This window comes from Callospermophilus lateralis, chromosome 2 (genome assembly GCF_048772815.1).
Source record: "Callospermophilus lateralis isolate mCalLat2 chromosome 2, mCalLat2.hap1, whole genome shotgun sequence".
NCBI lineage: Eukaryota > Metazoa > Chordata > Mammalia > Rodentia > Sciuridae > Callospermophilus > Callospermophilus lateralis.
The window spans coordinates 12,504,253-12,530,332 of NC_135306.1; the positions used below are offsets into that span (position 1 = coordinate 12,504,253).

General features: G+C 43.5%; 1 protein-coding gene across 1 annotated transcript in view; it reads left to right on the forward strand.

Moving 5' to 3' along the window:
* The window catches only part of Ttll11 (tubulin tyrosine ligase like 11), a 231,797-nt gene that overhangs the window by 17,738 nt on the left and 187,979 nt on the right, over positions 1-26,080 (forward strand). The window lies entirely within an intron of this gene.

Here is a 26,080-nt window from a genome sequence, read left to right on the forward strand (position 1 = left end):
GGCATCCTGGTCGCTTGGCATCATGCTGCTATTTAATAAAGGCCTCATTGCTTGAAGGGCCATTAAGCAACCAATGATATATTTCAACCTCATTGAGGAGGAAGACGCAGAGTTAAATCAAATTCAGACCATGCAGAAATAAAACAATAAAGCCGCTATTCACATGCACGGCCCTCTTCCTAAGGGAAAGGGAAGAGAAGAAAAACCTGGGGGTCTGCTCCGAGCCAGGCCTGGCTAGAAGCTCCCCCACTGGCCTCACTGAGCACTTCCAGCAACACTGGCCAGCAGGGACCGAATGACTCTGGACGCTGGCTCAATGATTTGTGTCCTCCTCCAGCTCCCCCCACCCCCACCACCTTTTATCAGAAATTTCCTTCTTATCGTGTTTTCTGTCACTTTAGTAAAAGGAGATCACTTAAAGCACTTTCTGAATTGCATGGCATTATTAGAAATGTGGCCCCCACACTGCCCCCTCCCTGCTCCCCAGTGCTCCAGCCTTTGAGCTGGAGTTGCCGCAATCTGAAGTCTGTTCTCATTTCTGGAACCTGGGTTCAGTTCTTGCAGCTCCCAGGGAATCTGTTTTCTATGAATAAAAATCAACTTGTTAAGAGCCCCACTCCCAACTTTGCAGCCCTGTTTAGAAACCTCATATGCCACAAAGCCAATTGGAATTTAATCTCCTACATACTGAGAAGGGTCTGTTTCTTTGCAATACAACATAGAATTAGTGCTTTGTGCCTGTGAATTTCTTTTTTAAAAACTTAATATATCTTTATTAACTATTGGTTCCATATAAGCCCAATCCCTCTCTGGTGGTGCTATAAATTCACCCTTGTTTTAGAATTATTGACAAACATTTGTTAAAGATCTCACAGTGTCAGCCCACCATCTCCATTATCTCTCATAGTTTTTGTTTGTTTGTTTGTTTGTTTTTGTACCAGGGATTGAACTCAGGGGCACTCAACCACTGAGCCACATCCCCAGCTACATTTTTTATTTTATTTAGAGACAGGGTCTCACTGAGTTGCTTAGTGCCTTGCTTTGGCTGAGGCTGGCAACTCTTTACAAGAGAATAAAAACATTGAACTGAACTCAACGATCCTCCTGCCTCAGTCTCCTAAGCTGCTGGGAATACAGGTGTGTGCCATCACACCCTGTCATTATCTCTCATATTCTTTAGAGTAACTCGCAAAACGGGTATGATTTTGACCCTTTGCAATTGGGGCAAAGGAGGGTTGGAGAGGTTCACTAACTTGTCCATGTTTTGTCCAGTAAGTGATAGGTCTGGGATTTGAACCCAAGCTTCTCAGATTCTAAATCCATAACCTTTCTCAGCTGAAAGTCAGAGCTCATAGTTTCTTATCTTACTGTTTTGGTTACTCTTCTCCACTCCTTAATTAGGGATGATTCCAAATTACTAGCATGTTCCTGAGCCCTCCGGTATGGGAAGAGATCTTGTTCTGATAGCAGTCAGCTTGTACTTAATCCAGAATGAGGGAGGGTTAAAATCCACAGAGGAGAGAAGCTCTTTTGTTTAGGTGGCTGATGGAGCTCTGGAGAGTTCTTATTTCTTTCCCATTCTTTTCTTCTTGGAAGATTAAATGACTTCAAGTTCTTTAAAATGGCCAGTAAGTAAACGCCAAACGTATTGGGTTTTAGGTTTTCTGAAGTCATAATTCAGCATATACCAAACTTGTCTATGTTTGTTAAAATTTGATTTCCCAGTAGGGGTGGGACCTGGGAATCTTTATTTTTTCCTAACAGGCCATATTAGGTGATTCTTATGATCAGACCAGTTTGGGAAACACCGAGCATCATCACTGGGAATTGGGTGTCCTTTGGGGACTGTTCTCTGTCGATCTGAAACACAGCTGGTCACCTGTGTAGAGAGGGAATAGGAATCCTGGAGTCAGGAAGCACAGGCTTCAAATCCCCAATCCGACCACTTATAAACCGTGTTGCTTCTGCCTAGAAACAGGAAATTGTTCTCCTTTCTCCCCCATTTTTCGCCATCATTCTTTTTTTTTTAATATTTATTTTTTAGGTGTAGATGAACACAACACAATGCCTTTATTTTTTTATGTGGTGCTGAGGATCGAACCCCAGTCCCACCCATGCTAGGCGAGCGCTCCACCGCTGAGCCACAATCCCAGCCCGCCATCATTCTTTTTGAAAGAGTTTTTGAGTGTCTTGTCATTCCCCACTAGATTCCAGGCTCCATGAAAGCAGGTGCCATGCTTCTTGTGTTTATGGTCACACACCCAGCACCGGGCACAGTAGAATGTGAATGAACTCTGAGTCTATTTTTCTCATCTGTAAATTATGCCTTCTAAAAATAACTCATTTATGATCATTGTGTGGCATAGACTAGATCAAGGCAGTTACTTGACCCACCATTCTAAAAAGCCCCGAATGTTGTTAAAGTTTTATGTGGTAGTCTTCTCCCCCCACACCCTAAAATAACTCTCTTCCAATGGCCTTTGCATTTTGTCCTGGCCACCCAGTTTGAAGCTCCAATGATTTTACTTGATTTCCTGTGGATAGCATAACTTGAAGATTTTTTTGTTCACTTTGGTGCTGAGAATGAAAATAATATGACTGTAGATTGAATGTAGTATTTTTTAAAAGATATGAATTGTAGAATGGTTTTTCAAAGATAGCTTTATGAAATCTCTATTCCTGGAACTCTTTAGAAGAGAATAAAAACATTGACTTGTGAAGATTTCCTCTAATCCTTTGTGAAATCTGGGCTGATATGATTAGTGAACTGAATTTGAATTTTTTTTTTTTTTGTTTCCTTACCCAACTGAGAATAACTTCCAGATGTATGACTTCCATTCAGATTTAAGGCTTAGGAAGAGGACTTACCTATTGACAGGTCCTTCTTCCTGTACCTGGGCAGATAGAAGCTGCCCAAGGCTACAGTGACGGGCAGTCCTGGTTTGCTCAGGACTTTGAGGGGTTCCAGGACTCGGGGCTTTCAGTTTTAAAATCAGGGGAATTCTTGTCAGACTGGTCAAGGTGATTGGAGCTCCTACCCAAGGCACAGAGTAGCTGACTGAGGTATGGGAGCAACAGTGAGGCAACATTAGCACATTTTTCTTTTGTTTTGTAAAGAACCATAAGAAATATAAAAGTTGTCTTCTAAAAACATTTGGTCAAGGTTTTTGAAAATTAATTTTGCTTTTAAAGCCACTAAACTATATATATGCAGGTGGACTTATTTGTAATTGTGTTTGCACCACTTTTGAGCTGAATGACAATGATTTAGGAATGAATAATACTATTTTTTATATCCTATTTTTTCTGCACCTGAATGGCTACAACTAGTAAATTGATATGACCCATTTTCTCACATTAATTAATTGATGTGGTATGAGTAGCTCATCTTTGAAGTATTTTTTTCCAGTTGAACATTAATGATAGAACTGATAATATTGTATGTGAATCTTGAAAATAGGTCAATGTTAGAGGAAGGGCCTCACATAAATTTTATATTATTATTTAATCCTCACAAGGTAGAATTTAAAATTAATATGTATTTATGCCTCTCTCATTTTCAAAAAGTATGTAAAGTGGTTTTCAAAAAGATATTCATGGGGGCTGGGGTTGTGGCTCAGCGGTAGAGCACTCACCTAGCACATGTGAGGTTCTGGGTTCAATCCTCAGCACCACATAAAAATAAATAAATAAAATAAAGGTATTGTGTCCAACTACAACATATATATATATATTAAAAAAGATATACATGGGTTGGGGATGTAGCTTAGTGGTACAGCACCTGCCTAACATGTGCAAGGTCCTGTGTTCAATCCCCGGCACTCTTAGAAGTTCTTTTTTTTTTTTTTTTTTTTTAAGAATTTAGGTTAAACAATCAAGATAAAATAATAAAGTCTGTGAAAAGCTAACAGCTAGAAATATGTCATATAAATATCTTGTATAATTTTTATGAAGGACAAAGGTTTGTTTCTGAGATTTCTGGTTACCAAGAAGCAACAGAAATGCTAAGTTGTACGTCATGTTGCCCACAAGGGAAAATAAAAGACGTATGAGAGGAGTCCAGCTTCTCCTAGCTGGAGGGAGAAGGGGCTGGGGGAAGTTTCCCCACACCTTCATAGACATGTAGCATCCTCCAACAGCATCCTGTAATTAATAATATAGTTTTAAGGCTTTGTAGGAGATAAAGCCCTGTCATGTACTCTGAGAGTGTAAAACAAAGTGCCAATAAGATTGGTTACTACATTGTATACAGCAGTCGTCCCTTGTGGCAGTGCCCTGTTCGCCTTCCTCAGAGTTTCCTGGCAAGCTTTTTAGCATTCAGGTTCCTAGGTCCCACCCTACTTGCACTAAATCAGCTTCTCAATTCTTTTCACAAGCTCCTGGATCGTCCTGGCAGACAGATAACGACTTATTTAGAATTTTAAGAAGATATTCAAGGAGAAAACTCAAATATGTAATACACATTTGAAAACATAATTCAATCTCGCCAGTCTAATCATAAAGATGCAAATTAAATCAATAATAAGATGCCATTTTACATTCATTAGATTGGCAAAAATATTTAGCAATCTCGGGAGGCTGAAGCAAGAAGATGGCAAATTCAAGGCTAGCCTGTGCCATTTATCAAGACCCCATCTCAAAATTAAAAAAAAAATTAAAAGAACCAGGAATGTGGATCAGTGGTAGAGCTCATGTTTAGCATACACATAATACATACTTATTTAGCAACATTTGGTGGAGCTGAGAATGTGTATACTCTGTGATCCAGATAAACTTGTAGAGAAATTCTTATTCATGTACACAAGGAGATACAATGAAAATATTTATTGTGGTGAGGAAAAATAGAAAAGTGCCTAAATTTCACCAATTATGGGATGCATAAATGAATTTACATATAGAGGTTAGATTGCATTCCCCTCAAAAGATACACCCAAGTTCTAACAGGCATCTTTGACTATTTAGGAATAAGGCCTTTATAGATAATCAAAGACCTTGACATGGATGGTCATAGATTTAGGGTGCATCATAAATCCACTGTCAAGTGTCCTTATAAGAAAGAGAAAAAGAGATGACAGGGACAGAGGTGAAGGTCATGTGAAGGTGGAGGCTGGCATTGGAGTTATGAATCTACAAGCCAAGGAAACCCTGTGTTTGCTGGCACCCCCTGAATCCAGAAGACAGGCATGGCCTAGACCCTCCACAGGCCTCAGGAAGAATCGACCCTGACAGCACCTCGATTTTGGAAGTCTGGCCACCAGACTTTGAGAGAGTGAATTTCTTTTTTTTTAAGACCCCTAGTTTGTGGCAATTTTTTCCGATAGCCCTGGAAAAATAATACAGTGAAGTTATTCTCCCAGACCCACTGGGATAGGAAGAGGAGGCAGTTACACAGTTCTCCTTCAACCAAGAGAATAGAAGCATGGGGCTAATAATGACCCAGAGTGCAGCTGCAATGGTTTTATCCTGATGTGAGAGGGAAAGAGCCCCTGGGAACCGGGCAGCCCAACTCCCCCTATCTTGCAGGTGTGGATGCTGGTGGGGGAAGTGACTAGCCCAAGACTCTAGAACTAGTGAGAGGCAGAACTTGGATTTGAGACAAGATCTGTCTGATTCCTGTGTTCCTTCCACTCTGATTGGGTACTGGGCACTAGAACGTGTCTGGTCCTCTCTGATGGATGCAGCAACATGGATGGGGGAGGGAGCTCACATGCTGGAAGTGGAAGACTTGAGTGAAAGTCTTTGCTCTCCCATGCTTTACCAGCATAGCAGGGGAAGGTTGTGCGACTTCTCTAACCCTCAGATTCCTCTCCCGGTCAGTGCTCCTTTTCTCCCAGGGCACCTGACTCTGGACGGTGAGGCTCTGAAGAGACAGCATATGTCTCAAGTAGTGTTATCTCCATTTCACCTAGTCTAGTCTTGTTCCCAGGAAAGTGGAAACTCAGCAAGTATGGTCCCAAATGTTACTCACACTTATATAATCCTCTACCCCTTTGGGTGTAGTGGCACCTCAGGCTGAGATTGCTTCTGGGACTGTTACATTAAATGCCAAAAAGGAGATTTCCGTGGGAGGGCCTGATCTAATCAGGAGAGCCCTTTAAAAGCTGAGTTTTCTCTGGCTAGTTGCAGAATACATATGGAAGATATGCTCCAGCTAATCTTGGAGGAAGGCACACCTCAGGTTGTAAGCTGCCCAGGGGATCACTCTGGCAAGGAACTATGGGTATTTGTCATGTGCTGAGTGAGTTTCCTGGCTGATATACTCATAGGGAAATAAGGGTCTCAGTCCTACACGTGCAAGAAGAAGAATTCTGCAGCACAGATGACAACTCTGAGCCTATGTAAGAACTGCAGCCTGCCAACACCTCTGAATTCAGTCCTGTGAAAATCTGGGTATGAATAAGAGTACAGGTATTCCAATGGTGGACCTCTGTTATGGCTTGGATATGAGATGTCCTCCACAAGCTCACATGTGAGACAATGTGAGAAGGTTCAGAGGGGAAATGATTGGTTATGAGAGCCTTAATCCAATCAGCAAATTAATCACCCATGGCTAGAGGAGGGTGGGCACTGGGGGTAGGTATTTGTATCTGGCAAGTGGAGATCTTTCTCTCTGCTTTCTGATCATCATGTGAGCCATTTCCCTCCACCATACTCTTCTGCCCTGGTGTGCTGCCTCACCTTAGCCCTGGGGGAATGGAGCCAGCCTTCTATGGACTAAAACCTCTGAAACTGTGAGCACTCAAATAAACTTTTCCTCCTCTGCAATTGTGCTGATTGGGTTCTTTAGTCACAGAAGCATAAAATCTGGAACAACTTCGGACCTGAAAAATGCTGTGAGCCAATAAATAAGTGGTGTTTTAAGCCTCTAAGTTTGTATTAATTTTTTGCAACAAAAGATAATTTGCACAGAAAGGTTAAATATTTTTCTCTGGGTCACAGAGCTATTAAATGCACATGTGTCCATGTCTGTATATTATTCTAAGAAACTGGGCTTTTGTAGGACTGAAGCTATGTCTTAATCATCTCTGGAGTCAGATTGACTGGGTTTGGATCTTGGCTCTACCACTTATGAGCTTGAAAACTGAGACAAGCTGTTTTACCTCTCAGTGCCTCAATTTCCTTGTCTGGAAGATGGATTTGACATCTTACCCCCAGGTTGTTAGGAATGCTAAGTGACTTTAAAAGCTGTGTGGTGCTTAGTAAGTACTCAATAAATGTGGAGGGTGATGGTTTTGTTTTATATCCAAGAATTTAGCCAGACACTTGATTAATGTTTGTCAAGTGGATGAATTAATTAATTAGGACTAGAATCTTGGTCTCTTGGTTCTTAATACTATACTGTGTCTGCTAACAACTATTTGCAACATGATACAGGCTTTTCTTAAGGTTACTTTACTGGCCCAATTTCTTCAGTATACATGAAAGAAAGCATCAGATTTATTTCAGTATGGAAATGTGGAGGTGTTTAAACAGGTACCGAATACCTGCATGTGGTAGAGACTAACCGAAAACCACATGTGGCTTGGCTTTGGCTTAATAGACCATGTCCGTTGACTGGGGTGACACACACTTAATGCATTTGCCTCATTATCTGGTCATCAGGGAAGTGCCAGCTGTCATTGCCAACTGAGCTGGGCCATCCATCAGTTTGTTCTGAGTTCATTAAGCAAAGTGAAAGGTACTCTGTCGATTCTTAGCCGAGAAATAGCAATGCTCATCTCAAGGAGCCAGTGCAAGCTGGGTTTCGGCCACAGTATTGATTGGGTGAAGTTTTAAAGAAATGAAAATATTGGAAACTTGACAATATAGTTCAACATCAGAAATAAAAGGAGATTCCAAACTCTGATGAAGATGCCCATGCACTCGAAACTCCTCTCTCACCTCACTGAACAGTTATTGCTGATAATTCCTTTTAAAATTCTCAATAGTAGAGTGGGCTCTTTCCCAGCTGGGAATGAGTCTTTTCCTGTTAACTTGTACAGAGGAAGACATGTCAGTTATTATCAACCTGTGGCTGGAGAAATGAAGGCCAACTGTGCCCACGGCTGCTGTTCATGCGACAGCTCTAACATTATGATTTGGCATTGGTCTTATGGATTCTGGGTCTACAGGTCCCTTTGGTAGCAAGCCCTCACTGTCATGCTGTTCATCCCTCCAACATCTATTAAGAGCCCACTCCTTTCCTGGACTGGGCTAGGCACCAGCAATATAGAGATAACCTTGGAGAAGTAATCTCTCAGACCTTTGTACATGGGGATTTGCTGCGCCAGACCACCCTCCTGCCTTCTGAGCTTGGCATATTCCAATGCACCTTTCAAGTTTCTACCCAACCACAGCCCGGGTCCCCCACAACCGCAGCAGAATCACTCACTCTCTCTGCTTCATGCTCCTGTAGCCCTTTGACAGCTGCTAGGATCTTTGCTGCTTTGCATCACACTTGGTTTACAAGTTCACCATTCTAAAGACAGGGACCGTGCCTCCTTCTTCATCAAATTACCTTGGTGCCTGACATTGAGCTGCTGCATAATAATGTTGCAGCTAAGTTTATAAAAAGGCGTGACTATGCTTAACAGTATGCAGGAGGGTAGGAACGGAGGTGGGTATGGAGCCAGAGAATAATGCATTTTTCTAATCTCTTTCTCACCCCCTGGAGGAGAGGTGTGTATATAAATATTCCATTACAGAGGCCTTTAGGTTCTATGGTCAGAAAAGCAAAAGAGAAGTTCAGAGCCTTTCCAAGTGACCTCTCAATGTTTTCAGTTCAAGTAACAGGGGTATGACTTGGACTAACTTGAATCAGGTCACCTAGGGAAGATCAATTTCTATTTTTCTTTTGAATATACTATCATTTGTTTCCTTTGGGAGGGGATGGGTATTAGGGAGTGGTGATGGCTCTTTATTCAGACTCAAAGCTACAGGCAATCAAATTGTCTTCTCTAAACCCCCTGTACGCTGTTGGTGGGAATGTAAATTAGCATAGCACATTATAGAAAACAGTATGGGGTTTCCTCAAAATATTAAAAATAGAGCCACCACGTGATCTGGCAACCCCACTCCTGGGTATATGTTCAAAGGAAATGAAATCAGCATGTGGAAGAGGCATCTGCTCTCTCAAGTTCACTGCAGAACTATTCACAATAGCCAAGAAATGGAGACAACCCAAGGACCCATTAACTGATGGATGGATAAAGAAAAAATGTGGTACATATACATAATAGAGTACTATTCAGCCACAAAAATTCAAATCCTGTCATCTGGGACAACAGGGATGGTACTAGAGATCATTGTGTGAAAGGAAATAAGCCAGACTCCGAAAGACCAATACCACATGACCTCACTCACACACAGAACCTAAAATAGCTGGTCTCATAGAAGTTAGGAGTAGAACCCTGTGACCAGGGGCCAGGGAAGTGCAGGGGGAGGGATGGGGGAAGTTAATCAGTGAGTACCGAGCTGCAGTTAGGTCAAGACGCTCTGGTGTGCTATTATTGCACAGTGAGATGACTATAGTTAACAATCACATAATGTTTCAAAAGGCTTGAAAATGCAAAATGTTCCAGGTACAAATTTTCACCTCTTGCTCTGGCTTCTCTCTACTCCCGTCCCTGTATTTCCAATCCCTCATAGGGTAGCTGTAATTGGATGTCCTCTTGTCCTCTCAAGCTTAGTACTTCTGCAAGTAACTTTCCTGCTAGATGCACTCCCTGCACGGAAACCAGGAGGTGAGGGTTGGGCCAGGCAGAGACCTGGGGCGAAGATGCAGGTGCCCAAGGCTTCCGCAGAGGCTCTTCAGCACTCTGGAGAGCTCCAAGTGGGCTCCATCAGGTCTCCCTCAAGTCCCTTCTGGTTTCCCCACAAAAACTGCCTAGGCACTCAGCATGAACCCACCATGCCACGGTGGTTAAAGGAGCCTCATCCATTTCTCCAAGGCTTTGTTCTCTGGGGACTAAGGATTTGATGGGGCTGGTCCTCTTTCTTGCCCCACTGCTTCCTGGATGCTCTCACTACTAGAGACTAAGTTATCCAATTGCTCTCAGTTTGGGTTCTTTATCTGTAAAACAGAAATCATATGTCTACTTATTTCCCCGTGTTGTTGTGAAGGTGAACTGAGACAGCACAGAGAAGCACACGGCACAGAACACGGACGCAATAAACAGTAGCCACTATTGTATTATGGAAATTACTGGCAAGACTTAGGAGTGGGACTTTGATTTTAGGGAACAGGAAGTACAAATAAATTAGGGGAGGGGTAGAACCCACTTACCTTTATCTAGTTAATTCTCTGGGGAACTTCTTTTCTTTCCCTCAGGGACATTATTTTGACAGCACTGGGTGCTTTAGGGTCATGTAGATTACCATGTGTAGATTACCAAGTGCCAGAAATGAAGAGCGGGCCTTTGCAGATTTGCAAATTGGGAAAAGCCCAGTACGTGGCAAGGGGTGAACAGGCCTGCAAGAGGCCAGCGGCTGCCCCAGACAGCTCAGCAGGTTAGCTGCCAGACAGAGGAGGACTGGGTCTCCAGGCTCCTGGATGCAATTTGCTTCCTCCTGTCAGGACTTTCCCTCGCGATCTTTTTGGGAACTTCCCTTTCTCAATGGAGTCAGCTGAAGTGTCCTCCACCTCTCCAGGTCCCAGTTGCCTCTTTCGTGAAATGCAGAGATGATGGCTATTTACAAGGTTGTTTGGGGATTTGAGTGGCTTGGAGATTTGTCTGGGTAAGGAGCTCCGTTCAGAGGCAGGCGTGCGTGCAGTAGCCGCTTTGTGAGACGGAGGCCACAGCATTACAGTGATCTGTTTAGTTGTGTGATCTGCCCATTGCACTATGAGCTCCTTGTAGTTGAGGAATGTTCCGTTCATCCTCCTGGCTTTGTCTCTCTCGCTTTGTCTTCCACCACCAACCCTGTGCTGCCACGTTTGGAACTTCCTGGCGTTTCCTGAGTGTAGTGCCCGGCTCCAAGGCGCGGCTTGCCTGAGTGTGGAATGAATGAATGCTTGGATTGGGGGGGGGGCGGCTGTTAAGTCATGCAGCATTGGGGGCTTCTGCTGGGGAAAGCCCTGAATTGGCCTGGCTTCCTGGTTAACTGGGGGATGCGCTGCCCCAGGAGCTGTCTGGTGTGACTTCAGGTGAAGCTGTTTCCTGGGTGGGAGGAAATGATTTGCTTTGTTTCCATTTCAGCTAATAAACACATTTGAAATTTTGATGTGGAAGAGCTCTAGGTAATTTGAGGCCGACTAGCAAAATGATATAATTCTCCACTGTGAGGGAGATTACTGTTCATAATTTTGCAGAGCATAATGGAGTTAATTTATAATGTATAATTGATATTGGAGCTCTTTTCCATAGGCCAAATTATGAGGGAATGGAGTAAGAGTCATTTAACACACATATTTTGTTGTTTGTGTCACCCTTATGAATTGGAAAGTGGGAAAAGAACATAGTGCTAAAATGGTATCTAATCTTTCCAGAGCTATTTGCTAAATAAACTGGAATTTTAATTAAAACTGCAAGCCAAGAGGTAAATCACAGTAGAACTTTGTGAAGTTTTTCTTTTTTTCCTGTCTAATATAATTACTACTAATAAGGTTCTTTATGGGTGGGGAGACTGCAGTGTTGCACTGAGGTTATGAAGGGGGAGAGCTTTCTTCCCTCCTACTCATATGGCTTCCTCTGCCCCCTGTAGTTAAAACTGTTTAGTGATAATTTTGGTATCACTAAGAGTCTTGCAATCAGGAGTGGAAGCAAGGTAGACGACAGGCCTCAACGCAGCTCCTGCAGCCGTAGTACATGCCAGTCAATGATAACAAGTGGACTTAATAAAAAATACAACATTCTTGGGCAATTAACTTAGTGAACAACGAATGGCGTGCTTGCCCGGAGTGTCATACTGTATCTGCGATAAAGAAGGGGTGAATAGGAGGAGGAAACTTCATAGATCACAAGAATTGCTACTTTCCAGCAAAAGGCTGTTAATTACTTATCCTCTTGCTATATTTATTGGCTCTATTAGGGGATGAGTAATTATTGTGTTCCCGGGAAACCCACTGGAGCCAGACGGCGTCTTTATTAAATTGGAAGGCTCCTCCGAGCCGAGCGCTAGTTAGCCCCGTGGGATCTTGTTCTTCTGAGTCCCAAAGACCAGGAACCTGGCAGAGTTGCGACAGGAGTGCCAGCTCATGGGAACACGAGAAGGAGCTGCTGAGAAGTGTGTGGTCCTTATGCAGGGAGCCCAAGCCGGCTCTTACTCCTCGGTCCTCCCCAGCCTCTCCCCAGCCCACGCCCTCCTTGTGACCCAGTCCTCGTGCCTCCTCCTCCTCCTCCTCCTCCTCTCCCAGCCCTGCTCAGCTTCCCCTTGGGAGTGCTGCCCTCAGTCTCTGTCTCCCATCTGCTCTTCTTTCTCTCTGGGTTGGCCACAGCCCTGCTGGAGCGCCTCCTGTGGCCGTCCTTCCCCTGCAGAATCAAGGTCGAGCTTCCACCACTGGTGTGTCCGCGTGGACCTCTCCAGGGTTGTCTTCGCAGCTCCTGTGCTGTCCCAGAATCCTCCTCACAACCGCTGCTCCCTGTGCCCTATTTCCTTTCATCTCTTCCTGGCAAAAGCCTCCTGCACACCCAGCTCCAGGGGCCCTTTTGCTCACATTTTCTTCACCTTGAACAGAAACCACTGATGCTACTCCTGGGCCCCCACACAGCCCTTTATCATCCAGGATTCCAGGATCCCTTTGCGTATCTGTCCCCACTTCTGCCTCTGCCCCCAGCCTGGCTCCTGAACCCCTGGCAGTCTGGACCCATGTTTGCTTCACTATTGTTTCTCCCAGGAGGACTTGTGGAGGGCCAGCCTCTGCTTTCTCTGTCATCAGGCATGGCTGGGGACTCTTCCTCTCTGCCTTTCTATCAAGGGACCTAATTAGTGAAGAACAATCCGGGAGGCTGGCTCTCCATATTCTCTAATTGGACTTAGCTCTTACTCCCTTCCTGGTTCACAGCTTCTTTGGCCTCTGTGGTTGTTTCCATCTCCGCAGCACCCCCAGCGAGGAGGCTCTGCTGCTCCTCTTCCTTGGGTGATGAAATGAAGGCCTTTGAAGATGGTAGGGCCGAGATTGGAATCCAAATTGGGATTTGTTCTCACGGCAAGGGACTTTTCTGCAAATCTGGCTCTCCTGAGAGGTTGAGTGCCTTCTCACCAAGACCTACATGGCTTTAATACTCTGGATGTACTGTGTGCACACTCAGCCTTGGGGCCAGTCCCAGAGAACTTCCCTGTCCCCAAGCAAGTCTGGGTAACAACAGAGAGGTAGACGTGGGGGAGGTTTTCTTTTCTTTTTTTTCTTTTTCTTTTTTTTTTAATATCAGCCAATAACTACAGGGTGAAGAATTCTGGGAAAGAATGGAGAAGAAGGAAACCAGCCTTGTTGAACTCTTACTGTGGAACAGGCACTGGGGGCCAGGTGCAGAGCCCAATGGATCACACACATCATTTATCCTTACAATAATCCAATCAAGTTGACATCATCAAAAGCAATGGGGCCAACTGGCCATGAACTGAAACCTCCAAAACTGTAATCCAAAGAAATCCTTTTCCTCTTATAGTTGATTATTTCAGGTATTTGCTGCAGTAGCAGAAAGCTGATTAACATGGATAGATTCCCAGCAGCATTCACTTAGCTTACTTTCTTGATTGAAGAACAGTATTAGATTTTTAGTTCCTCCTTGAAGAGCAGTTGCTCAATCCTTTCCTTGTCTTAATTAGCCTCTGGATGTTTCTTCACTATATTCTTCTCTTATGATTTTTATTGTTATGGTTTCTTTCAAATTTGTTCTTGAGTTTACACAGCTGAGACTGGCCCTAGGCCAAGATAGCTACTCTCTGGGACAGCCCTGACCAGGACAAGTTAGCTTTGGATATGAGTCAGATTAGGCACAATGAAGAAGTGAAACCAAAATGTATGGGAAAAAAAGACATTTATTAGATTTCAGAGAGGTTAGAGATGCCACTGGGGGTCATTGGGAAGACCGGAGGCCACAGGGAATGGTGGATGGGGAGAAAGAAAGAGAGGGAGGAGGCGGGTGAGGAAGGGAGAATCTACAGGGCTATGTTCTGGTTAAGGTCTATCTATGGGCATTTTCCTCTGGGCTTTTCCTTGGGGGTTGTAGATTGACTAGTTTAAGGAAAACAGTTGAGGAGGGGAACTTCTTTGCATATGACTCACTTATATGATGAAATAAATTTATTTGATCATTTGTATTTAAGATCAAATACAAATGTATTTATTTGATCATTTGATTTTATGATCAGTAGCTATAGAATGTGCTGGGTGTGGGTCAGTGGGATGAGCCACAGGCAGTTTGCATCACGTACAAGTTACATGGGAAGTTTTATTTAGGCCAAAGGTGACTGGTACAATTGGATTTCAATAGCTAATGTCAGGCCTGAAAACAGCTGCTGAAGCAGCAACTGTATTAAACAAATTTATGACATCTTCCGTGAAGTGTTAGCCACAGCTGTCTGCTGTGCATGCTCAGTTCTCCATGGGTTAATTCATCCATCCATCCATCCATCTGTCCATCTAGCTCAGCAGAATTGAAAGAGCACAATCTTTGGAGATAGGCCAGCATGGCTTCAAATTCTTTCTGCCACTAATTAACAATGGGATTGCATTTTTTTCATCTGCAAAATGCAGGGATATTTATAGGATACATGCCACATAGTTAAATGTGCCATAAATAGTGATTATTATATTATGTATTAGTTTTAAATCCCTTCACCCCCAGAATGCTTTCTACCTCTTAAGCTTTTGTTCTAAAACAGAAAAATGTTCATTCATTGTCTATCACTGTGTACAAAGTTCCCCAACACTTCAGGTTAAACCAACAAGCATTTACTATCTCACACAGTTTCTGAGGGCCAGGAATCTGAGGGTTTGGGGGTGGGAGGTGTTCTGCTTTGAGTTCTCACTGCTGAGACTGGCCCTAGGCCAAGATAGCCACTCTCTAGGACAGCCCTGACCAGGGGAAGTTAGCTTTAGATACGTGAGTCAGATTAGGCACAATGAAGAGGTGAAACCAAAATGTACGAAAAAAAGAAATTTATTAGGTTGAAGTGTCAGCCACAGCTAACACCTCCCTCATGAGGCTGCAGTCCGGCTGTTGGCCAGGGCCACAGACTCTGACACTCAACTGGGGCTGTGGGGCCACTTTTCAGCTCCCTCACATGGCATTGGCTTGGGGCTTCTACTCCTCACAACTGGGCCTCTCCCTAGGTATTCCCAGAGGGAGTGGGGGAGACACAGAGATACCAAGAGGGAGGAGGAGGAAGGGTGTGTGGTGGTGGTGGTGGGGAGGGGCAGAGACCCAACCAAAAGCCACAGTCTTTTTATCAAGATTTCCTAATTTTGGAAGTGACATTCCCTTCTGCTATATGCTGCTGGTCACCTAGACCAAGTCTGTGACTGTCACACAAGCACATGGATTCCAGCAGGCGAGGTTCATCAAGGACTATCTTTAGAGGCCAGCAGCTCGGACATGCAGGTGGAGAAGTTGGAGAGAAGAGTGAAATGTCTCTACCCTGAAGCGCTCTGTGTGGCGGAGGCAGCAGTCTGGGAACATGAAGACATCAGCAGAGGACAGAGGGGCACTGAGAGGAACTACGGACTCTGCCCGGGTGGCGCAGAAGGTTCCCGAGAGCAGGTGCTCTGCCGCAGGCTGCTCTGGAGCTGTCCGGGGGCGGCTCCGCCCTGGTCAGCATCTTTTCAGATTGAATTTACCCACTGCGGTTATTTCCTTGGGCACTAGAAATAATAAACTGTCCTGAATAACAGCAAGCTGTCTATTTACACACTGCTGTCCTACGCACGCATTGCCTGTGCCCACATGGCAGCCCTGGGAGGGAGACCTTGCCAACGCTGAGCTGCTGAACCTCGGGGCCTCAGGCTGGGGTGTGGTAGGTTGGGGCCCCTTCCAGCAGCACAGATCCCAGGGTATGTAAGTTTTGGGGGACACTCATCCAAACCCTAGGATCCTCTTCATCCAGCCTGATGCTTTGGCCGCCACAAGCTACTCGTGTCCCCCTTGAGTATCTTGGGCCGCTCACTTTAAAGCACCGTGTGGATCAGTTCCCCTGCTGATGTGCTACACATGTACTCGCCCATATCAAAGCTTACTTGCCACTTTTATCTGCAATGACTTGAAAGATTTTCTGTTCAGAAAGCAGCTTTTTAAAGAAAGTCATTCACAGAGTACAGACATGTGAATTGTGCTTTTATCAGCACCCGTTTGGAATTCCATTCTGCACAATCCCCAGGGGGTGGGGGTTGAACTTGCTCTTTGGGCCATTAGGAGAGAGACCCAAACATCACTTCCTTAAGCACAAATATACTCAGAGGACATTTAATAGTGCCGGTTCTTGTTTGAGTCAGACCATTTTTCAAGTGTGTTTTTAGCCTTTTGGGCAACAGTAAAAGATTTGGGGTCCACCCTGGTGTCTGCTCTGAAGGAGGAACGTCTTGTGACAAAGCTGATAGTGTATAGAGTGAAGGTAGGTTAGTTACATATTATATGTGCCTAATAAATACAACTACAGTGATCCATTAAAAAAGTAGTGAGCAGTGAGTGGTACATTAGTCAGCTTTGTGTTACCATAATGAAATACCTGAGGCAATCACTTGTAAATTGAAAATGTTCATTTAGCTCATGCTTCTGGAGGTTCCAGCACAAGATCATGTGCTCCTTTGCTTTGTAACTCTGGTGGGACTACTGAATGGCAATAATAGAGAAAACTTTTCTGAACAAACTGGTCACTTTAGGAGCCAGAAAGCAGAGACAGAGGATTGGCCAGGCTCCCAAAATCCCCTTCAGGGGTATGCCCCCAAGGATCTAAGGACCTCCCACCAGGTCCCACCTCCCAAAGATTTCACCCCTTCCAGCAGCACATATCCCAGGGTATGTAAGTTTTGGGGGACACTCATCCAAACCCTAGCAAGTGGTCAAGTGAATGGGTCTTAGAATCAGGCCGACCTGGATTTGATCCAGATTCTGACCCTGGGTGTCCTCATCTATAAATAGGGTTAATTGTACTACCTTTCTCATAAGACTATTGTGAGAATTAAATAAGATAATATATTTACAGTGTTAGGCATCGCATAAATGCAAACTTTAGCAATGATGGCGATGATGTGTGTTTGAGTAGCTGCTCTTTGTAAGTTCATTCTCTTTGTCAGTCTTCATTCAGGGAACATTACTGCTGATGTTGCTAACAATGGTGTGTGGGCAACAGGGGCTTGAAAAGGGGTCTTCTGATCTCCTAAAATCTAGGGAAAAACATCTGTGCATGTGTGTGCTTTTCTGGAGAAAGTTGCAAAGGGATTCATGATGCCCCCCAAAAATTGAAAGCAAAGTCCACAATGTGCTGAAAACTTGGTGTTAGGGTTACACAGAAGACTACAGGACTGTCCTTGTCCTCAGAGAGTTTGCAGAGTGGTAAGGTGGGCAGACTGACGAGACTTTGTGGAATGGCCTTCGATGTGTGTTGACAGGCCACACAGAAGGGAGGGCTGGTGGAACAGCTTCACAGAGTCAAGATCCCAGGCAGAAGTAGCAGTGTGTAGAAACCCTGGCCCCAGAACAGGAAAGTGCTCTGTCCTCAAAGTATCAAAAGTCACCTGACTGTGACTGAGACGGAGACGTAAGTGGCCAACTTGCAGTCGGCAGCTGGTGGAGAAGGTTTTGAATTGTCTCTCAGGCCAGACTTGGGGCTTGGACTCAATCTTGTGGTCTAAGGAAGGTACTGAAGAGCCGTAATCATGGTCAGAACTGGTTGAAAATAAAAATCTCTCTCACTGTTGCATGACAGGGGGGCCAGGAGAGCTCCTAGGGGAGGGGAGGGGGAGGAAGCTGGTCTAGGCCCCATCAAGCTGGGAGGGGAGGCCTGAACCAAGGTGTAGTGGTGGGAATGAAGGATGGGAGATGAGAAGACAAATTAGGAGATAAGCTGGAGGGCTTGATGACCAGTTGAGGAGGGAGGATGTGCCATACCTGAGTCTAAGAATTAGGGCTTCTATTTTTTTTCTGTGGGCCTAGGATCCACTGGACAACTGGTTGGTAGCATCGGACACCTGAAAGGCCCATGTCCAATTCATCGTTACAAAGGAGAGAAAAGGTTTTTTTTTTTTAAAAAATGTATTTTTAGATGAACACAATACCTCTGTTTGTTTATTTTTATGTGGTACTAAGATTCGAACCCAGTACCTCACAGGTGCTAGGCAAAAAGCACTCTACCACTGAGGAACAGCTCCAGCCCGAGACAAGAGTCTTTTTACATGGAATAATTACAAAGCAGTACAGAGAAATTGTAAACCTCGTAAGTGATGAGGGATCAGGAAGGAGATGGGTGTGGACCCAGATGGTTCTGAAGCTCCCGGTGTCACTGTATCTAATGGGCAGGGTCGGGTTTTCATCTTGCTTGACCTCTCCTCCTCTCTCTCCTTCAAACGTGGTCCTCCTTGCCTTTTATGGCACGTGCTCTCTCTCTCTTGGTCCCTCTTTCTCTGATGGCTCATGAAGTTCCCCCTCCTCTTCCCAGGGTCTCCCGACGCTCTGCAGCCCTGTCTGGCTTTGCTGAACCTTCATCTCACACTACTTTCTTGTCCTCCTGAGCCACCCTGACTTTCCTTCCAGTTTCCTGGGCGCCAGGCCAAGGTCCTGCCTGTGGACTTCTACCCATCTGTCATTTCTGCATGACCACTCCTTCACCCTCGTCTCCTGGAAACTCCTGTTCTTCCTCAGCCCGGGTAGCCCTTCCTCGGGAATAGGAGAACATGTGGTCTAGGGGCCGAGCGAGGGTGCATTTGGACATGAACAGGGATGTTATGAATCATGACTGCAGGACAGCAGGCATAAACTAGAAGTGTCCTGGGCAAATGGACACATGCTTATCTGGTGCAAGCGCCCTTCTCAGACTCCCCAGAGGGGATCGGGTCCCCCTGTGCTCTCGTTACTCTTTGGACTTCCTTGTCATTTGAATGACTATTTGATTCAACTTCCCCAATGGACGGTATAGGCCATGAAGCAGACATATTTCCATGGTGTTACTGGCATCTGAGACACCCTGTGTCACAAAGTGGACACTGAAGCAGCATTTGAATAAACACATTAATGGTTGATCCAGTTTGTGCCGCTCCGTGGTGTGTACAAGCACTTTCATTTTCCTGTCTTGGCCGGTTCCCATCACTGCCGGGCAGGTTTCCTGGTCTCCATGTTCTAAGGAGACAGAGGTTTCACAAAGATCTCGAGTTTGCATGTGACAAAGGCATTTCCAGAACACTCACATCTACTGACCCCACACTTAGTTCTTTTCAAAAAGGGTGTGAAGAGAAAAGAAGACTCCCAGGTTTAGAGCCCAGGATGAACCTGGAAGGTTGGTGTGGGCCTGGAGAAGATGGGGCCGGGTCTGGGCACCACTTGTCAGATGTCAGTTGCTCCCTGAAAACCTGAGCGGCATTCCACGCTACGGAGTGCAGAGTTCAGCCAGTTGCCCCTCAGCCTCAGAGGGCTTCAGCAGACAGATTTTCATTTTGTTTTTATTGTGATAAAATTACATAATATAAAATTTACCATTTTAACCATCTTTAGTGTAGTATTTGGTGGCATTCAGCACATTCACAGTGCTGTGCCACCACCACCACCACCACCATCCATTTCCAGAACCTTCTCACCTTCCCCAAGGGAAACTCTACCTGTCAGACACTAACTCCCCATTCCACCCGACCCACTTCCTGTCGACTGCCATTCTAGTTTCTGTCTCTATGAATGTGACAATTGTAGGTACTTTGTATCAGTGAAATCAGACAATATTTGACCTTTGGTGTCTGGTTTGTTTCATTTAGCAAAATTTTTCCAGGTTCATCCATGTTGTAGCATTTAGAGGTTTAGAGCCCAGGATGAACCTGGAAGGTTGGTGTGGGCCTGGAGAAGATGGGGCCGGGTCTGGGCACCACTTGTCAGATGTCAGTTGCTCCCTGAAAACCTGAGCGGCATTCCACGCTACGGAGTGCAGAGTTCAGCCAGTTGCCCCTCAGCCTCAGAGGGCTTCAGCAGACAGATTTTCATTTTGTTTTTATTGTGATAAAATTACATAATATAAAATTTACCATTTTAACCATCTTTAGTGTAGTATTTGGTGGCATTCAGCACATTCACAGTGCTGTGCCACCACCACCACCACCACCATCCATTTCCAGAACCTTCTCACCTTCCCCAAGGGAAACTCTACCTGTCAGACACTAACTCCCCATTCCACCCGACCCACTTCCTGTCGACTGCCATTCTAGTTTCTGTCTCTATGAATGTGACAATTGTAGGTACTTTGTATCAGTGAAATCAGACAATATTTGACCTTTGGTGTCTGGTTTGTTTCATTTAGCAAAATTTTTCCAGGTTCATCCATGTTGTAGCACATGTCAGAATTTCCTTCCTTTTTAAGGCTGAATAATATTCTCTCATGTTTATACACTACATCATGTTTATTTCTTTATCCATTGATAGGCAGTGGCTATTTCCAGTTTTTGGTCTGTGAGTAATATTTCTATGAACATCATGTACAAATGTCTGTTCCAGTTCCTGCTCTCATTTCTTTTGTGTATATGCCCAGAAGTGGTATTGCTAGACCATTTAGTAATTTTGTTTTCTACAGCAGCTGTCTATATTCCCTGTGTATAAGAATCCCAATTTCTCTGTATTCTTGTCAACATTTGTTATTCCTCTGTGTGTGTGTGTGTGTGTGTGTGTGTGTGTGTGCATGTGTGCACACGTTCGTGCGTGCCTGCTTTGTACTGGGGATTGAACCCAGGAGTGCTTAACCACTAAGCCACATTGCCAGTCCTTGTTTGTATTTTATTTTAAGACGGAGTCTCACTAGGTTGCTCAGGGCCTCGCTAAGTTGCTGAGGTTGGTTTTGAATTCACCGTCTCCTGCCTCAGTCTCCTGAGCTGCTGGTGTAACATACGTGCACCACCAAGCCAGCTTTGCTTTGTTTTTGATGACTGTCATCCTTATGGGTGTGAAGTAGAATCTAGTGACTGTGATTTACATTTCCCTAATGATTAGTGATGCTGAGCATCTTTGTATGTGTTAATTGGCCATTAGTATATCATCTTTGAAGAATGTTTATTCAAGACTTTTGCCCAGTTAGTTATTGTTATTGAATTATAGGAGTTTTAAATGTATTCTAAATATGATATTTGATTTTCAAATATTTCCTACCATTTCATAGGATGCCTTTTAACTCTGTTCACAGCGTCTTTTGACACAAAAGTTTTATTTTATTTTTTTAGTTGTAGATGGACACAGTACCTTTATTTATTTTTATGTGGTGCTGAGGATTGAACCCCGTGCCTCACACATCTTGCATGTGGCAAGGCATATGCTCTACCAGTGAGCTACAACCCCAGTCCTCAGCAGTTTTTAATTTTGTGTTTAATTGATCTGTTTTTTCCTTTGGTTGCCTGTGCTTGTGGTGTCACATCTGAGGAATTGTTGCTAAATCCAATATTATAAAGATTTCCCCCTATATTTTCTTCTAGTGGTTTTAGTATTTTTAGCTCTTATATTTTGGTACGTGACCCATTTTGATTCAATTTTTGTGTATGGTGTAAAGTAAGGATCCAAATTTGTTGTTTTTGCATGTGAATATCCGTTTTCCCCCATACCAGTTATTGAAAGGACAGCCCTTTCCCCACTGAATTTTCTTGTCATACTTGGCAAAAATCATTTGACCATATATGCAGAAGTTAATTTCTGGGCTCTCCTATTCCCTTGGTCTATATGTCTAACACCAGTACCACACTGTTTTGTTTTCATTTTAATTATATCATTTTTCAGTACATTTTAAAGTTCACAGTAAAAGTTCACAGGAAGTGCAAAGATTTCCCATATGCCCCTTTCCCTCCTCTGCACAACCTCCTTCAACATCAAAGTCCTGCATCAGAGCAGTGCATTTGTCACAACTATTATTGAACCTACATTGACATGTCATGATCACCCAAAGTCCGTAGTTTACATTAGGGATCACTCTTTATTGTCTGTGGGTTTTGAAAAATGTATAATGACATGTGTCCATCATTTCAGTATCTCACAGAATCATTTCACCTCTCTGAACATCCTCTGTACTCTGCCTTTTCATCCCTCTTTCCTCCAGTCTCTGGCATCCATTGATCTGTTTACTGTCTCCATAGAGACATTTTCCAGAATGGCCTAGGTTGGAACCATGCAGTATGATGGAGTCTTTTCAGATTGGCTTCTTTAACTTAGTAATGCATTTAAGACTCCTCCATGTCTTTTTTGTGACTTGACAACCATTGTCTGTATGCGACAGTATTTTATCCATTAACTTATAGAAGGACAGCTCCACTGCTTCTCAGTTTTGGCAATTATGAATACAGCTGCTACAAACATTCATGTGCAGTTTTTTGTATAGACATGTTTTCAACGCACTCAAATAAATACCAAGGAGTACAACTGCTGATCATGGTAAAAGTGTTCGGTTTGGTTTGTAAGAAACTGCCCAACTGTCTTTCAAAAGGTGACAGTTTGCATTCCCACCAGGCAATGAATGAGAGTTCCTGTTGTTCCACATCCTTACCAGCATTTGGTGGTATTAGTGTTTTGGATTTTAGCCAGTCTAATAGGTGTGTAGGTGGTATCTCATTATTTTACAACAATATAGCTTTTTCTAAAGTTTGGATTTCAGGAAATATTAGACTTCCAACTTGGTTCTTTTTCAAGATTGTTTTTGACATTTTGTGATTGGATCCCATTCCCTCATAATTTGGGATTGGATCTCATCCCCTCATATAATTTCACATGAATTTTAAGTTTTTTTTATATTTCTGAAAAAAAAGAAGTAGTCATGGGGATTTGGGTAGAGATTATGTTGAATCTGTAGATCCCTTTGCAAAATATTGGCATCTTAACAATATTAAGTCCTCCAGTCTGTGAATACAGAAAGTCTTTCCATTTATTTGGGTCTTCTTCAATGTATTTCAGGAAGATTTTGTGGTTTTCAGTATATAAGTCTTTAACTTCCTTGAATAATTTCTAAGTATTTTATTCTTTTTGATGTTATTGTAGATAGAATGCTTTTTAAAATTTACTTCTGTATTGTTCATTGTCAGTATATAGTAACACAACTGATTTTTATGTGTTGATTTTTGTATCCTGTAACTTTGCTGAATTCATTTATTATTTTAATAGTCTTTTTGTGGAATCCTTAGAGTTTCCCTCATATAAAATCAGAGGATGTTGGGAAAAAGGCACACTCATACACTGCTTGTGGGACTGCAAATTGGTGCAGCCAATATGGAAAGCAGTATGGAGATTCCTTGGAAAACTGGGAATGGAATCACCATTTGACCCAGCTGTCCCTCTCCTAGGTCTATACCCAAAGGACTTAAAAACAGCATATTACAGGGACACAGCCACATCAATGTTCATAGCAGCACAATTCACAATAGCTAAACTGTGGAACCAACCTAAATGGCTTTCAGTAGATGAATGGATAAAAAAAATGTGGCATATATACACAATGGAATATTACTCAGCAATAAAAGAGAATAAAATCATGGCATTTGTAGGTAAATGGATGGGGTTGGAGAAGATAATGCTGAGTGAAGTTAGCCAATCCCCCCAAAAAACAAATGCCGAATGTTTTCTCTGATATAAGGTGACTGACCCATAATGGGGTAGGGAGGGGGAGCATGGGAGAAATAGAGGAACTCTAGATGGGACAGAGGGGTGGGAGGGGAAGGGAGGGGACAGGGGGTTAGCAATGATGGTGGAATGTGATGGACATCATCTTAAGCACATGTACGAAGTCATGAATTAGTGTGAACATACTTTATATACAAACAGAATTGAAAAATTGTGCTCTATATGTGTAATAAGAATTGTGATGCATTCCACTGTCATGTATTTAAAAAATAAAATCAATAAAAATATATATTAAAAAATAACATCAGGCCATCTACAGAGGATTTTACTTCTTCCTTTCCCACAGAAATGTCTTTTATTTCTTCCTCTTTCCTGTTGCTCTGGATAGAACTTGTACTATGTCGAACAGAAGTGAGGAGAGCAGGCATCCTGATCTTGTTCCTGATCCTAGAGGACAAGCTTTTAGTCTTTTACCATCGAGTGAGTATGACATTAGCCACGCAAGCCAAGCTTTAAACAGAGCTGACAGAGAGGCAGGATGATGAATACCCGGCACCTACTTAAAATTGTGGTCCTCTTTATTCCCAGGGCCTAGCACAGTGTCTGGCACATAATAATTATGGAAAGAATGGGTAAATTTAAAAAATTGGTAGTTTCTCAAATGGAATGAGCCAAAATAAAGGTGCTTCCGAGTCGAGAGCTGTATTCAGGAAGGCGGTAAGGATGAGGGGGACGATGAGGTGATAAAGTCTCATCAGATGGTCCACTGGCAAGGAGCAGGTGTTGGTCCCACGTTGCGGGTGGCAAAGCCACTTTGATCTTGGTACACTTTTCCTGGATAACCTGCATTTTAGAGACATCTCTCTGGTAAAGTCATGCTCCCTTCTCTATATTAGCACAATAACATACGTTGTATCTCTTTGTATTTATGATGACTGAATAAATAACTTATAGCCCAATGGATGCAAAGAACATGAGTGAAATGCTATAACTTACAGGTGGCAGTTGTTAATGCTAATGGAGATGCCTCATTTTGGCACAGCTTTGAAATAATGTAACTGTTTTCCTGTTTTAATTTGGGATGGTTAGAAAGCATCAAGTCCCCCCCATTTCTTAGTCATGCCACATGTTTGCATTGGATCTCATCCCCTCAGAGGATTAAAAATCCTCCTCAGCTAGTCTGAGAATGGGGAAATTTTCATTTAACGTGTTGGCATTTCTCTTCATTTGGACTTTCAACAAGTGAGTCCTAAATATGAACTAGCATGTCCTCACTTTTCCCCCTCTAACAAGTCATCTGAGTTACATGTTTAAAGAACACATTCTGTAAATACAAAACTTGTTCATAATTTTAAGAAGCAGCAGAACATTGTGGAAAGAACAAGCCCTTTTGTGTCGGTGAGGGATTTTCTAGCCACAAATAATTGAAATCCTATAGCTTGTGCCAAAGAGGAATCTAGAACACCAAAAGGTATTCCAGGGTGCAGGCTATCTTACAGGACCCAAGGGCAGGAGGGCAGCCAGGCTCATGAGAGTCTGGGCCTAGGACCCGGAAGCCCAAGGAACTTACGTCACCCCTACATTTCAGGCAACATGCTCTCATCTCTCCTCTCTCTGAAATTGGCCCTTTCTTCTCTTCTCTGGGTGCACAGCCACACACAGCTGTCCGGCTCTGGCTCTTTATCGCTCCCATTTTAAGGACTAGCAGAGGCTGCCTGGAATCTCTGATTTCCAAATTCCTGGAAGACAGAATCTGATTATCTCAACTTGAGTCAGATGTCCACTCTTGGCTTGTTCATTTATTAGTTCCAAAAGTCTTTATTGAGTGCCAGGAACTGTTTTAGGCACCAAGGACGTATCCTGCTTGTAGAGTTGTGTGTGTGTGTGTGTGTGTGTGTGTGTGTGTGTGTGTGTGTGTAAAAGAGAGAGACAGATAGACTTTGATTTTTTTTTGTGCGTGTGTGTGTGGTTGAACCTGGAATGCTCTCTATTATTTATTTATTTATTTATTTTGAGATAGTCTCACTAAATTTTCCAGGCTGGCCTTGAACTTGGGATCCTTCTGCCTTGACCTCCAGAATAGCTGGAATTACAGGCATGTGCCACTACACCCAGCTTTACCGCTTAATACTTAGGGACAGGGTTGAGGGTTGCAAATTTTAGAGAAAGAGAAGGAATTGTGGACCTGTAACTTGCACAGACCTGGACTTAAATCCTGATTTCTCCCCTTGCCAGCTCTGTGACCCAGGGCATGTGAAATGGTTAAACTACCTCTCTTAGCCCCAGGTTTTACTCAGTACAAAAGGAATAATCCTTTATAAGGTAGTTGTGAGGATTCCAGTGAAGGGTGCTGGGAAGGCTGGTAGTTTATATAGCATCTGCCA